At 32.9% G+C, this 15,409-nt stretch overlaps 1 protein-coding gene and 1 non-coding gene across 3 annotated transcripts in view; both read right to left on the bottom strand.

Annotated features, from left to right (window-relative positions):
- The window catches only part of LOC143190445 (sodium- and chloride-dependent GABA transporter ine), a 51,022-nt gene that overhangs the window by 24,581 nt on the left and 11,032 nt on the right, over positions 1-15,409 (bottom strand). The gene's annotated exons all lie outside the window — the stretch shown is intronic.
- Positions 6,718-6,799, bottom strand: TRNAS-AGA (transfer RNA serine (anticodon AGA)). Its single transcript has one exon. It is a non-coding gene; the product is annotated as a tRNA-Ser (tRNA).

Raw genomic sequence — 15,409 nt, 5'->3', positions numbered from 1 at the left:
TCATATACCAACAACGCCAAATATCTCGGAAAGAATCTTGATGCAAAACTTCGCTGGAAGGAACATATAAAGAATAAAAGAAAAGAACTGGATTGAAATATAGGAAAATGTACTGGCCAATTGGAAGAAAATCACAATTATCAGTACATAATAAATTGCTGTTATATAAGCAATTACTGAAACCTATATGGGCATACGGAGTTCAGTTATGGGGATGTTCTGCAAAGAGTAACATAAATAAAATACAAATTTTTCAACAAAGTCCTGATAGGTATTGTGGGTGCACCCAAATACTATAGGACTGATTGCCTACATCGAGACCATCAGATACCCACAGTCAGTCAAGAAATCAAGAGAATTACAAGGGGGCATGAGGAAAGACTCCATTCTCATGAGAATATTGAAATAGTGCAGCTTTTGGATACCACCGGAACAGGATACATACTCAAAATAATCAAACCATGTGATCTTGTGTAGTGTTGTGTAGTGAGGTGTACCTATTAAAAAATACAGCAGTGACATGTATAAAAATTATTTCACCATAGACTGAGATAGGGCCGATGGGTCCTCCTAGTTATATACCTAGATTTAAGTTATCATAAAGACAAATTATAGTTTAGACGGAAAAGACTAGTAACAATGTATTAATTAAATAATAATAAAAGAAAAAATGTTTAAGTAACGCTTGTACATTAGTCCGCCAGTTTGCCATTGAAGGTATTCGAAATTGCACTCTTTCTATTTAAATTTCCATGGTCTACGTTTAAGCAACTGAGCTACTAAAATCCGTTTTTGGTGGTCGTTCACCGTGAACTGCAAGCTTCTGTCGAAATTCCAATGGATTAAGTCTACAGCTATAGTTCACAGCAATATCACTTCGTCTTTGGTGGCTACACACCTCAGTTTATCGTTAATTTACATGTAGGGTTATACTATCCCAATTTATTAATTTTACCTTTTATGAGTATACTAGCGACCCTCCCCGGCTTCGCACGGGTGCAATGCTGATACTAAATTAAAAACACTACATAAAAAAATATGAACGTTGTATATAAAAACATAGCGGCCCGCTCCGACTTTGCACGGGCATAAAATATATATGCCTATGTCAGTCAATGAAAACATGATTAAAATCGATCCAGTATTTTTGATTCATTCATTACTGCCCTTGGCCTGCACGCATTAAATTTGGAGTAAAACAATTCCTCTTCCCCTATACTTACTATGAAGATTTCCTGCTATCTTTGGAATATCTAAATTCATACAATTTTTATTACATTACACATTTTTAAACGTAAATTTTAAATTTGTAATATCTCCGAAAATATTTGTTTAATTTACATGCTGTAAGGAACCATATTGATCTATATTAATTGCACACTGTATTTAAGGTACTTAATTCGATAAGGATTAATGCCGTATTGCTTAAAATAGCTTCGTAAATAAGCCATTTTCTCACGTAAAAAGTAAACAATAAAAATGGTTAATGTGGGTTATCCCTAAAAGATAAACATATACCATCGCGGACTTTTTTGTAGACCTTTTTATGGTGTACAATACTGTAGTACATTAATTTGATCTAACTCGTAGGGTTAGGCAGCGTTTTTGCTAATTGCTAAATAAGCCTAAAAAAATAGGTTAATTTACGACATCACGTTAGAAACCTCTAAAATTAGCAATGTTGCCTTAGTATATTATGCATGTATTATACATATAAACCTTCCTCTTGAATCATTCTATCTATTGAAAAAAACCGCATCAAAATCGATATAGGGACAGAAAAGGCGACTTTGTTTTATACTATGTAGTGATATGGTGAGTCGCATTTAAAATTTCTTTCAACTCTTCTTCTTCTTGTTCTTCTTCTTCTTCTTTGTCTCGTCATTCAACTAACCGCCTCCTCTTTCCGTTAATTAAAGTAGCTTCTTAAAGTAAATTAATAGTTTTTGTTATTTAAACCTTTCCATATATTATAACTTATTATATTTGTTATCGCACATATTGTGTTTTTAACTTATACTTTGACGAAGTCGTCATTTCGCAACTATACAACAGTACGGTGTTAATATAAAGGGGACCAGGACAGATATAAAGTGTATATATAAACTAATAAATTAATAAATAAACTAAAAGCCGGCTTGGTGGCACAGTGGTAAAGGCGATAGGACGGTCCTCCTACTGTTGCGATAGCTGTGGGTTCGAATCCTACTGGGGCATGGTCGTAAATTTATGTTTGTGACTGTTTAAAATTTATGATTGTTCTAGACAAGAGTGTAAAATCCGACAAGGAAAATGATCCCAGTCATGCGAGTAACCAGGCTGGGTAAGACCGGATGACTTCTGAGATGATTTCTAAAGTTGGTCACTCGCCAGTCAGTAGGCTTAATGCTGAGGATCGTGGTTCGGAGCCCACGTTAAACTTTAGGCCCAGTCTAGATAAACCCATAGTTGGTAAACCATCCATAACGAAGTAGAGACTCTCCAGATAGCACACACTAGCAACCACACCGGAGTGGTAATGGTTGTTTGTTCAGCGATACTTATCTCAGCATAGGCTATTCTCTATGAAGACAATCCATTTCTCATAGAAATCCGAGGAGACTCTCCGTATCTCTCCTGTTAAGGAATTCCTAAAGTTAGCCTAAGTTAGCCCATACATAGCTTTAATCTGGGTGCATCGTGAACAGTCGTCCAGTATGTGGTAGAATACTGGCAGTGAGTAGGCGGGCTCGAAGTCATGGTGGAAGTTACGATATGGTGGCGAAGGGGAGGAATACGACGAGAAGAAAAAAATCAAAGAGCTTGTTTGGCCTCCTGAGCCCAACGACTCTGTACCTCGTTTTCGGTAAAACACGAAATGAATGAGATAAACATTAGTGATGAGGAGGGGAGAGGAGGCTGTCGATTTAGCGCCGCACTATTTGCGCGCTCGTTTCCTTGATAACGTGAGAAGGGATCCATACTAAAGTTATCTTGTAGCCATTCAGATTGAGGGTACGGATGTTTGAAAGGGAGTCAGCGACCTCTCGGAAATCGATAACGTTTAGCCATTCTTTGAAAGATTCTTTTGTAATATAGGATAAAGCCTTGAGTATCGCAAAGAGTGCAGCGGTCAATATTGGACCCTGCACAGGGAGCTACATATATACCAATTAAGTTAACAAAAGCTTTTACTGGAATTAAAAAAATGAGAATTCATGAAATATATTCATGAAACATACAAATATTTTACAAGAAATGGCAACGTGGCAAAATCATATTTTACTCCTCATGTCAGGTGTCTCCATTAGTAGAACCATGCGAACAAATGGTAATCGGACGGAGCAAGGTCCACATAGAGTACATACAACAAATGCATTAAAAATTCCCAGCCAATCTCCCTCAATTTTTGTAGCATCTTGACATTCTGCATCACTAAAGACTAGTTCCCTTGTACTATATATCGAAGGAAAAATCTCTAGAGAACTAAATATAACGACAATATTCATCCACACATTTCAAAACTAGTGTCATACTTCAGCCGTCATATTCTGTTGCTCGGTGCGATTACCATTTGTCTACATCTCGTGAAAATTAAAAAAAAAATAAGATGGAAAGTACCTTCGACACGATTGACCTTTTGCTCAAACTACATAGTACAATATTTTTAATAATACATTTTTACAACTTAGTTTTATTAAATTAATTATGTTTTTCAATAAAAAATAACGTTGGTAATTAAAGCCAAAAATTAATATTACATTATTATTTAATTATTACCTTTTATCTGAAGTAGCTCCAGGAGAATTCAACACTTTACGTTTTGGTATAATATAATCTTTATACATGTCCGTAAAGAACCTATAACAACTTGACGACTCCAGAAAGATCAATAAAGAACTGATTTAGTGTCCATTCTTCTTCTCATTTATAGGTACAAAAACAATTATTTAGAGCCTTCTTGTCGATTGATTCCGCAAACACCAATACGTTCGCATATATTAATATTCGAGGGAGGTATAACGATTTCGTTATGGAGTGTTAATTTATTAATGGGATACACGACGTTTGTTGTGATGAGGTCTAGTATACGATACCGAATATATATCGAGGCAATATTCACATTTATATAACGTTAATATCGAGACAGGTAGTTTTATTATTATCTCCTGTTTTTTTTTGACATCTGTCAGAAGATTTCACAAAATATGGAAAACATAGAAGGGGAACTTAGATGTAGGCAGTTGTAATAAAGTTCGAGCTTCGTAGTTTGCCGTTATGCGGTTTTAAATATCTAAAACAGGCAACATTTGACACATTCCACATCATAGAACATAGAGATGTAGAACGGGCACACCCATAACCGCGTTCTCACTATGCGTTTTAACCACTAGAGGGTTGTTGGCCACCGAGGAAAATATCGATATTTCGATGTATCGATATTTAAAAAAATAAAGAATTTAAAATTAAGTACCAATTTAAGCAGTTTATAAAAAATTATTAAATGGTTCTTTATAATTTTTTTGTACTATCATTTATTAGTAATACATCTTAGGTTATATTTGTTTTTTTATTTTTGTGTATAATTTTAAGGGCATTTGTTGTTATGATGTTATTTTGGCAGCATTTAATGTGATGATTATTTAATTTGTATAAATAATAATCATAAAAGTAATAATATAAAAATTGATGACAGTAAAAATTGAGTGTAGTAAAAGATGTAGTGTACCGGGGTAAAAATCTACTACGGAAATTAGACATCGTTTCCCAAAGAATGATCTCGCTCCTTTCCAAAAAAGGGTTGATCAAGTAAATAGTAGTAAGTTACCTGGATAAACAAAAATGCAAACATATCAAGGTCATGGTGTCTGTCACGGACATTTTAGTGAAACATTTAGAATTACCCTTCCTTTACAAACAGGTATTAGGGTAAATGCATATCCAACATTGTTTTTATCAGGTACATATAAAATTATCTATATATCTATTATAGGTTTGTTTATTTATTGTTTGTTTAGAGAAAATCAAAACCTACTTATGAAGATGTTAGTATTAATAAAATTCAATTAATCTACCAAGTTGTTCGTATGCTGTCAGTGTGATGTCTCTACATAAAGAAGTCTTACAAGAAGGTAATAATTAACATAACTGGATAATTAGTAGTAATAAATACTACTTTTAATTGTAAAATATCCCTAAAATATTTGTAATACTTTAACTTTTTAGAACAATCGGTGTTCAATAATTTTATAGTAGAGCTATTGTATATTTAAATTTGATTGCCTTGTTAAGAAAATATTTGTTACGGTGCCATCAATTAAAAATTTAATTGCTAATTTTAGGGGATTTATTACCTTAAAGAAATATATTTTGTCTAAATTTACAAATAACTACATTTGTTTAACAAATCTTAGCCAAGATTGCTTAAAGAGTTTTGTTGGATCTATTAGAGGTCATGGAGGTAGAAACAGCATCCTTCACCTAGTATGTTCGAGAAATCTTTAAAAGGGCACATCATCACTTCAATTTTTTCACATCATTCTCCTGGAGAAAATTGTGAAGAAGATGAACATGTTAGATAACTTATATTCTTTTTTAACTAGTACTAGTACCGCTTGGGGTTGTTAAATCACCAGTTGAGTCTATATTTTCAGTTCCAGAGAACTTTGCTCTGAGAAAAACAAGAATCTAATATTGTATTTTAGTCTTATTTCAGGCTATTTAACAAAACTTCTGAAAAAAAGACAACATGCAATATTTGTCTACATTCTATATTAAGTAGTTCCACAGATTAAATACTCTAAAATCCAAATATCTTTAAAAAACACATACATTTTTAATGTTTCAACTGTCCAATCCATAATATTTTCAAGACCAGATTTTAAAAGTTATTATGAGGTGTGATTTTATTTTTGTTTTAATGACGTTAAAGCAATATCAACAGGGAAGAATTTAAAGTTTACCTTCAATTTATCAAGATAAGTTAGAACTCTAATAGATCCCATAAAATTGATGGCACTAAACAAATATGCGAAGGCGTTTTAGAAGAATTATAAATATTTTAATTTTGCCTAGAATGGAGTTCATAATTGTTTTTTTTTGTTTTTTGTTTATATATATTTATATTATTTACACTTATGTATATTTGTATAGGATTTTATTTTAAAAATTATATTTGATTTTCATTTAAATACTATTGGCCAATAAATATGACGTTACAAAGTAATCAGGCGAAATGGCAGACCAATCAAAGCAAAGTATTTTCCTCACAGGTTTCTACATAACTATTTTAAACTAACCAATCAAATTCACGTTGTCAGCGCCGCCATTGATTGAACTAAGCAAAACTTTGCCCCACTACTTACCACTGAAGTTACACAAGTATTGTGGCTGTATAATTAACTGTAGTTTTCAGATGTACTATAATATTAAAATAAATTATATTTGATAGCAATTTTGTTTATTTATTTTATTTAGAATTTATTTTGAATTGAATTTTGTTATAGGTTAAGGAAAAAAATAAACTAAAACTCAGAGTTGATGTGGTAACATTGTGACGTTTTGACGTCACAAATTTAGATGACGTATATACAAAAAAAACTTTGAAAAAACTATATAATTGAATTGAAAAACTTAATACGTGTATATTCATAGATCATTTCCTTTAACTTATCGAAAAGAAAAATATGGCTACAAATTAAATATTGGGTTCAAATCAAAATTCAAAAAAAGTTATTCCGCAGTCGGTAGGATTCGAACCTACGCTCCCAGAGGGAATCTGATTTCTAGTCAGACGCCTTAACCGCTCGGCCACGACTGCTTATAGATATTTTTGGCAATTATCTAACCGGTAATAAAATGTAGTTAATAAGGTAATTAACACTTATTGTTTTAAAGAAAAAGTAAGCAAACTTGTGATTGACTTGACTCATATGATTAAGATTAAGTTTCCTTATTTTATGTTTGACATATTTTGATTACAAATACTATTTCCGTTTAACCTGACTACAAAAATATTAAATAAGATTTATTTGCTGTTTTAACTTTATAAGGCTCAAGAAGCTGTTGTGGAAATTACAGTATAATCAGCAGAATTTGTTTTGTCTATATTAGGCAGATATAAATATAAAAAAAAACAAGTACAAATATGGCTTTAAATTTAAAGCAAGTACTATGAGATAGTGGTGTTGGCCACCGAAAAACATATCGACATTTCGATATATCAATATTTAAAAAAGATTTCGATTTATCGTTTTCGATATTTAAAAAAAAATCGATATTTTGTTTTTGCAATAAGTATAAAAAAAATTAAAAATTTAAAATTAAGTACCGATTTTAAAGGTTTTCTAAAAATGATATTTAATTTATTCTGAAAAAATATGGATATATCGGACAAAAAAATATTGACCAAAAATATTAATATTTTCTGAAAAAAAATATCGATATATCAATATTTTTTCTGTGTAATCTTTGAGAGGCTTCCAAATTGAATTAAAATATATATATTTCTCCACCGATTCTGTCGAAACAGTAGATTCTGTTGTTTCTACTCCAGGAACCCGGTCGTCTATGATAACAGGAAAGTATTTTAATTATATATTGGTAAATCAAGTTATATCTTGACTTTTTAATTTAATACCAAAATGTGTGTATTTATATTGTATAACATTTACTATAACAAAACATTTCAGTGTTCAGTCATAAAAATGTATAAATAATAAATCAATTGTTACTTAGATTTATTACCTTTATTGAAATTATAGAATGAAATCATTCATGAATTATCAATTGAAGGAGGCTTATTCACATTCCTTTATATTTAATTTTACTAAAAATAGAAAATTCAACAAACTAATATTTCAAATGATATTATTGCTAATGAAAATTGTTCATATATGTTAAACATAAACAACTTTAATACTATATAGTATGTATGTATCATATATTTTCGAAATATTTCCTTCAAATGTGAATAAAACACCATTTTTAGATTGCCTGGTATGAATATTTGGCGACTGACGCATCCTATGATGACAAATAACAGATTAATTAAAAAGTCCCCGGTCTGACACATAGATGGCGCTACTAGAATTAAATCCATATGTTTTTTAGTTAGCCCTAACCCACACATGATGAACCCACTCCAAAGCGTGGGAAAACGCAACAGTCGGCTGGAACGGTTATGGCGTCTGTATTTTGGGATGAGTTTGGAATAATTTTCATTGACTACCTTGGAAAAGGAATGACCGTCAACAGCGGCTATTATATAGCGCCATTGGACCGTTTGAAGGACGAAATAGCCGGAAAACGGCCGCATTTGAAGAAAAAAAAAACTGCTGTTTCACCAAGACAATGTACTGTGTCACAAGTCAGTCGAAATGCTTCCTTATCCACAGTATTCTCAGATCTGGCCCCTAGCGACTATTTCCGATTCTCAGATCTCAAAAGAATGCCCGCCGAGGAACTGAGGCCTGTTTTGAAGCAAAGGACAAATCGTACTACAAAAATGATATCAAAAAGTGGGAAGGTCACTATAATCAGTGTATCACCCTTGAAGGGATTTATGTTGAATAAAAAAAATTAATTTTGGCAAAAAAATGTGTTTTACTATGGTAGGCCGGGGACTTTTCAATTGACCTGTTAAGTGACGGTTACCCTTTTCTGTTTCCTATATTTTGTGGATTTTCAAAAGGCATCAGTTTGAAAATAATGTTATGGGCGAAACCCACATAATGGAAGAATTTTGTACGAATTAGGAATCTTAGTTTGCGAGCTAGCAAAATTAAATTTGCGTAAGAATTGTAGCTGTATGTTCACAGAACAAATCTAGAATTCCGTGAATGAGGTCGAAATTAGACTGCGGTTGATATCAATTTAGTGAAGCTCATTTTTGATTGAATGGCTATTTGTGGGTTATTATTTATATTTGGAGCCTTGGTAATACAAGTGTTGTTAGCATCTACATCTGATGTTTCCAATTAGAAGTTTAATATTTATAACCATAACTTTCTTAAGAACGTGTTGTCATTTGAGAACAGCTTGTGTTTTTTACAGTGGCATAAACATTTTGTTTCGGTGGAGAAATTAACTCGTGAACATTTTCGTGAGATGATTTTTTACGACTTTTTACATAGATTGTCAAGGCAGGAGTGCTTCGATCAACTTACTTCACGATTGAGTGATAATTGAGCATTAGTATGATGAACATCAACAAGATATTGTATAAATATTTAGCTGTGAAAAATATTTGTTCATGTTAGATACAGCATAATTTGAAAAAAGTTTAAAAAGATGCTCTTGACAGTTGGCGTAAAGAAATGACCAAAAAATACAGAGCGGTACATCAAAAACTGCGTATAACATCTGTACGGGTGACGCATCCTCAATATATGCATATGAGCTCCAAACAAAACAACAATAAACTGTATGGGTCTTTCAAGACGAACTAAATCCGACAAAAATGAAAGAAATACTTCGAAGCAAGTGATCGCCTGTTTTTGCGGAATAACTTGACACGTGACAACCGTGCCGTTAGATCAACGGAGTACGATGAATTCTAAATGTTACACAACCGATGTTTACCAGAAGTGCTTCGTGAAATACGAAAAGAGAAGCGGCAATCTTCTTCATTTTCATGATGATAATACAAGCTTTAACACATAGGTTGAAATAACCAAACCACCTATTTGACTGTCCAATACATCGAATTATTGGATCATCCTTCGTACAATCCTGATTTGACATCACTTGATAACCACACGACTTTTTTATTCCCGCATATCAAGAATAAATTACATGGCCAATGTTTTCTGGAGCCTGAAAAAGCCGAAAATTTGCTTTTAAAGACCATTTTTTTATTTTGCAGGTATCTCAGAGTGCTAAAGGCGTTACGAAGATTAGTTCAAGCGCATGTAGAGGTGTATTGGTCATCATGGAGAATACTGTTTACTGTTTAATACTGTTTTTCCATTGTTGTTTATGCTCAAAATATAAATATCAACCCTCAATAATCAAAACTGCTGCATTTGGAATGAAAATAAGCACCAAGCCTATGTTGAATCACCTTTGACTGGTGAAATTATCAGTCCATACTTTTTAAACATGATGCCAAGCAAAACATTACAGTAAATGATAGACTCTGTAGAATCATAATTGTTGGCATGGATGTTGATACGAACTGATCAACAGACATATGGAGTGAGATATAATAATCTCAAGAATAAGTTAGAGTAGTATCTAGAATAAGATTTAGATTATAAGTTTCTATAGCAGATCTCTTACTGAAGCGATCTTCTACATGTCAGTAGAGTTGTACTGAATATCGGAAATCATATTATAATACCCCAGGGCAGAAGTTCTAAGAGATCAATAAAAAAAGAGAGTTTTACACAGATCACCAGAACTTCTGAATCAATCTTTCTCTTATCTCCTTATTCGGTTAATCTTCTTTTACCAAGCCACTAATCATCAATTGGAAAATCATTGGAAAATTAACAATAATGTTGAAGGATATTACAATTAAATAATAAGATGTATTTCGTGCCATAAAATAGTGTTGTACAATCAAGATAAAATTTAAAATTCTTCTTAGTAGTTAAAATTCCCAAAATTGGAAAAATGAATCACATTTTACCAGAAAAAATAAAACCCCATATTTCAAAAACGTAACAAGCATGACATTTTGTAACACCATATATTATATATCATCTGGTAAAGTAACTCGTCTCATCGTATTTAATCGTAAATAAACAATGACGTGTGACGTAAGATTGTTTAAATACGAGTCGTCAAATATTTGCGCTGTTTTGCGCTTAAAAATAAGTTATTAGTTAGCACACACTGTTCTAATCAATCTTCTGTCCAAACACAAGACAAAGCACGTTCTAAGCGATCCATTTTACGGATTTTTATATTGTTTGTTCGATACAAATTTGTATAAAAATGTCGCAACGCGTAAACACTGAATTATTTAGTCCTCTTCAAACAGTAAAACAGAATTAAATACAAATCGAGATATAAGAAATACGTTCTTTATTTTTTAATTTTTAAATTTAAGAATTTTTGAAAATGCTGTAAAAAATTATATGTTCTAATAAAATAATATTATAGAAACTTTATATCTGGTGTAAATTAGTTCGGATTGTGGATGAATCAGTCAGATAATTAATAACATGAATGAATATCATTGAAATCAATCCATAGCCAGCACTCGGAGAGAGTGTCTACTTCTTAACTAACATGTGGACTGAAAAGTTCCGGGACTAACACATAGATGACACTAGTTTTATTGCATCCACCGCTTTTTCAGTTAGTAAATAACCTTCAAAAGAAAGCTGTTAAAATTTCATGATATTATCCTCATAAGTTTGTGAGTTTTGTGCTAAGAGTGACACTACTTTTATTATTTTCAAAATAATGGATCAAAAACAATTTTGTGTTCTACTGTTGCACTGTTCTTGATGGGAAATTTTACCAAGCGAAGTAAAGGCTTGAAAAGTGTTATAAGGATTCCGCTCCATCAGAAACAACAATAAAACGTTGATTTGCTGACTTCAAACGTGGTCGTAGAAATACTGATAATGCAGAACGCAGTGGACGGCCAATATTGTAAAGATGTCAAAAGAACGTGTTGCTTTTATACTGCAAGAGCATTTATCTATAAGAAAGCTTTATTCAAAGTGCGTGCCGCGTTTGCTCACTGTTGGCCAAAAACAAGAACGTGTTGATGATTCTGAGCAGTGTTTGGCCATGTTTAAACGTAACATACCGAAATTTTTGCGTCGATATGTGACAATGGATGACACATGGCTCCATCATTTCACTCCGAAGTCCAATCGACTGTTATCCGAGGGGACTGCACACGATGAACTCGCTCCAAAGCGTGGGAGAACGCAACAGTCGGCTGGCAAGATTATGGTGTCTGTATTTTGAGATACACATGGAATAATTTTCATTGACTACCTTGAAAAAGGAAGGACCACCAACAGCGACTATTACATAGCGTTATTGGACCGTTTGAAGGACGAAATCGCCGAAAAACGGCCGTATTTGAAAAAACAGAAAGTGCTGCTTCACCAAGACAATGTACCGCGTCACAAGTCAGTGAAAAGGATGGCAAAAATCCATGAATTGGGCTTCCTCATCCACCGTGTTCTCCAAATCTGACCCCCAGCGATTATTTCATGTTCTCAGATCTCAAAAGAATGCTCGCTGGAAGGAAATTTTCGTCGAATGAAGAGGTGATTGCCGAAACTGAGGCCTATTCGTAGGACAAATCGTACTACAAAAATGGCATCGAAAAGTTGGAGGATCGCTATAATCAGTGTATCACCCTTGAAGGGAATTATGTTGAATAAAAAAACTAATTTTATCAAAAAAAAAAATTTAATACGGTAGGCCGGGGACTTTTCAATTGACCTGTTATAGATCCCTATACATTTTAAAGGATATTATGTTACGATAGTTCGCTATATCGGGAACATTACTAACCAACTTTATGATGAAGCCTCTCTGACAGCTTCACTTTTTAGTATGTGTCATTTCGTCAAAGTGTGAACAAAAATGTTTTCAATGCATTGAAAATCTCTGAATTAGTACCGAGTAATTCGCACTAGCACGAAGTTTTACTTTTTTACTTGAATTTGAAGAAAAAGGCGGCTGAAGGTCATCGAACGCTGTGTGAAGCTTGTGGCAACCATGCTCCATCGAGTTCAATATGTGAGTACTGGCTTCAACGTTTTGAAAATAGCGATTTTGACATCACCATTTTGAAAAAAATGTGAAAGCGAGGATTTGAAGCCATAACTCTACTCAAAAGTATCGCTATAAATTAAAATATATACATTTAAGACGAGCTCTGAGCGAAAACCGGCCGTAATATGAACAAAAATACAATAATGTTATCCTTCAGCATGTCAATGCTTGATCACACGTTGCAAAATTGGTGAAAACAAACTTGGAAACATATAATGGGAACTGCTACCCAAACCGCCCAGTTCTCCAGACTTTGCTTCTTCTGATTCGGAACAAGTAGATTCCGACATATACGTTGTGACCTGTCGAAGCAGCGCTTAGTTTCTTTTATCTATATCAAAAAATGGATCGTTTCGTAGATAGCCCCAAAAAGTACATCGTTCTTTTGAGATGTAATCCATAAATTGTCTGAAAGATGGGAAAAAGTAGCGGCTATCGATGGACAATATTTTGAATAAAATACATTGCATCGATTTTTTGCAACAAATCTGCAAATTTGTTCGTCAGAGATTCTCACCATATCTTTTGTGTCTAATAGAGAGTTTTATTCATTTTATTTTACCATACCCTTTCCACTTGAATCTCTTAATAAATTATCTAAACCACAGGTTAATTAACATTCTTGGGTTTTATTTAGCAATGCACAACTTCTGTTGCATTATTTACAACAAAAAAATAAATATAACGACTCTATGTTACATTTTATAATTAGTCTAAATGAATGTATATTTATACGGTGTCCTCAGTAACCGATAAACATTCTTGTTTACACTCTGCTTGGAAATGAATGAACTATAAATCATTGTCACGTCGTCTCATCGCCTACAATTATAATTCGTTGATACTAATGTATCAAGGGTAACTATTATTTTCACAATACATCTCTGTCGAAATTGTTACGAGGGTTGAGTTATAATTATTTAGAATATGAATGTATAATAATTAAATGTGTGATGTGAAACTACTATTATTATGATTTATTTGAAATTTGTTGTGAGTCTTATAATACAAATTTTTATAAAGCAGCATTTATATTTTTTAAAAATTCGGAAATGTTAAAAAGATTGTAAAAAATGTCGCGATTCTTTAGTTTCATAGTCGTAATTTGGCTAAAAATATTTTGTTCACTAGAGAATTTTAGTTTCCGATGTAAGGCGATATTTAGTCGCAGCATTTCATGCCCGGAGAATTTTTAGTGGTGCTGGACTTATTTATATGTCGAGCATAGAAAAGAAAATTGGCTTCAATGGTTTTGTTTTTGATTTCTTATCATCAGTTTGTTTGAAGATATTTTGTATAGGGTCTATAAATTGATTTTACAAGCATATAACAGGTGACTACCATTTTGATTGCCTATAACTTTGCTCAAAGAAAAGATAGGAAGTTTGATTTTCACAAAAAGTTTATTTGGCTGTAATATTTATTTTGTTATGATTATATCGGCTAAATAGTGACCGCGATTCGCTATGCAACTTTCGGTTCTTTTTAATGCATTTTTCATGACATCCTGCAACATCTCAAGCTGAATTTCTTCAATTTCGTGACCAATATTGTCTTCAAGATGTTGAATTGTTTGAGAGTTATTTACATAAACTTTTGATTGTTAAAAAACCCATAAGAAAAAGTCTGGTGCTGTTAAATCGGGAGATCTGGCTGGCAATGTTATTGTTGAATGAGTTGTGTGTGCGCCCCATTTTGCTGAAACCACATGTCCTCTAGTCCTTGCACTTCCATTTCAAACTCAAGAAAATTTCGAATCATGTCTTCTTATCGTTCAGCAGTAACAGTAAATTCAACATCTTGGTCATTTTCAAAAAAATAGAAACCAATGATGTTTCTAGCATGAATACCATACCATGCAGTTGTTTTTAGTGGATGCAATGATGTTTCATGATTAATTGGGGATTCTGTGTTCCCCAAAACCGACTGTTCTATTTATTGATGTGGCCACTGAGAAGAAAATGTGCTTCATCGCTCATTATCAATTTAGATCGTCTCCATAAAAAATGTGGACATCTGCACAACCCAATGGTTATAGTGAAACTGAGCTAAACGTCACAAAAATATATAATGGTAGCGGGACTTTTGCCCACCCTATATGTGTTATTTCGTCGAAGTGCGAAGAAAACATTTTTCATTGGTTGAATCGATACGGTTGAGTCAAGCACTGCGTGAAAAACAGATGGAATACGAACAAAGATACAACAATGTTATTCCTGCTCGATCACATGTTGCAAAACCACTGAAAACATACTTGAAAACGTTAAAATAGGAAGTGATAAACCAACAGCCATATTCTCCAGATCTTGTTTTTTCTGATTATAACTTGTTCCGACAGTAACCTCCGAGTCGTAACCTGTCAAAGTAGCGCTTTATTTGATATGAAGATATCAAGAAATGGTTCGTAAATAGCCTTAAAAGATACGACGTTCTTTCGAAATGGAATCCGTAAATTGTCTGAAGAGCAGGAAAAAGGTATTTTCAATGATATTTGTTTTAGTTTTATAAGAGCAGTTTAATTAAAGGGATATGGGTTTGTTTGTTTATTGTGACTTACTTGCCTGTATGCCAATAATGTTTCCACTTTAAAAAGGCCAAAAAATTAAAAAAAAAATTAATCAAAATATTCTTCGCAACTACATACGTTTTCTGCAACTTAATGGTAACATTGTTATAT

Source organism: Rhynchophorus ferrugineus, unplaced genomic scaffold, assembly GCF_030347505.1.
Source record: "Rhynchophorus ferrugineus isolate W39M unplaced genomic scaffold, kcgeb_rfMv2 rfM2, whole genome shotgun sequence".
Classification (NCBI taxonomy): Eukaryota; Metazoa; Arthropoda; class Insecta; order Coleoptera; family Curculionidae; genus Rhynchophorus; species Rhynchophorus ferrugineus.
Note: the sequence above shows the minus strand (reverse complement) of the source record. Positions and strands in the feature narration are given on the sequence as shown.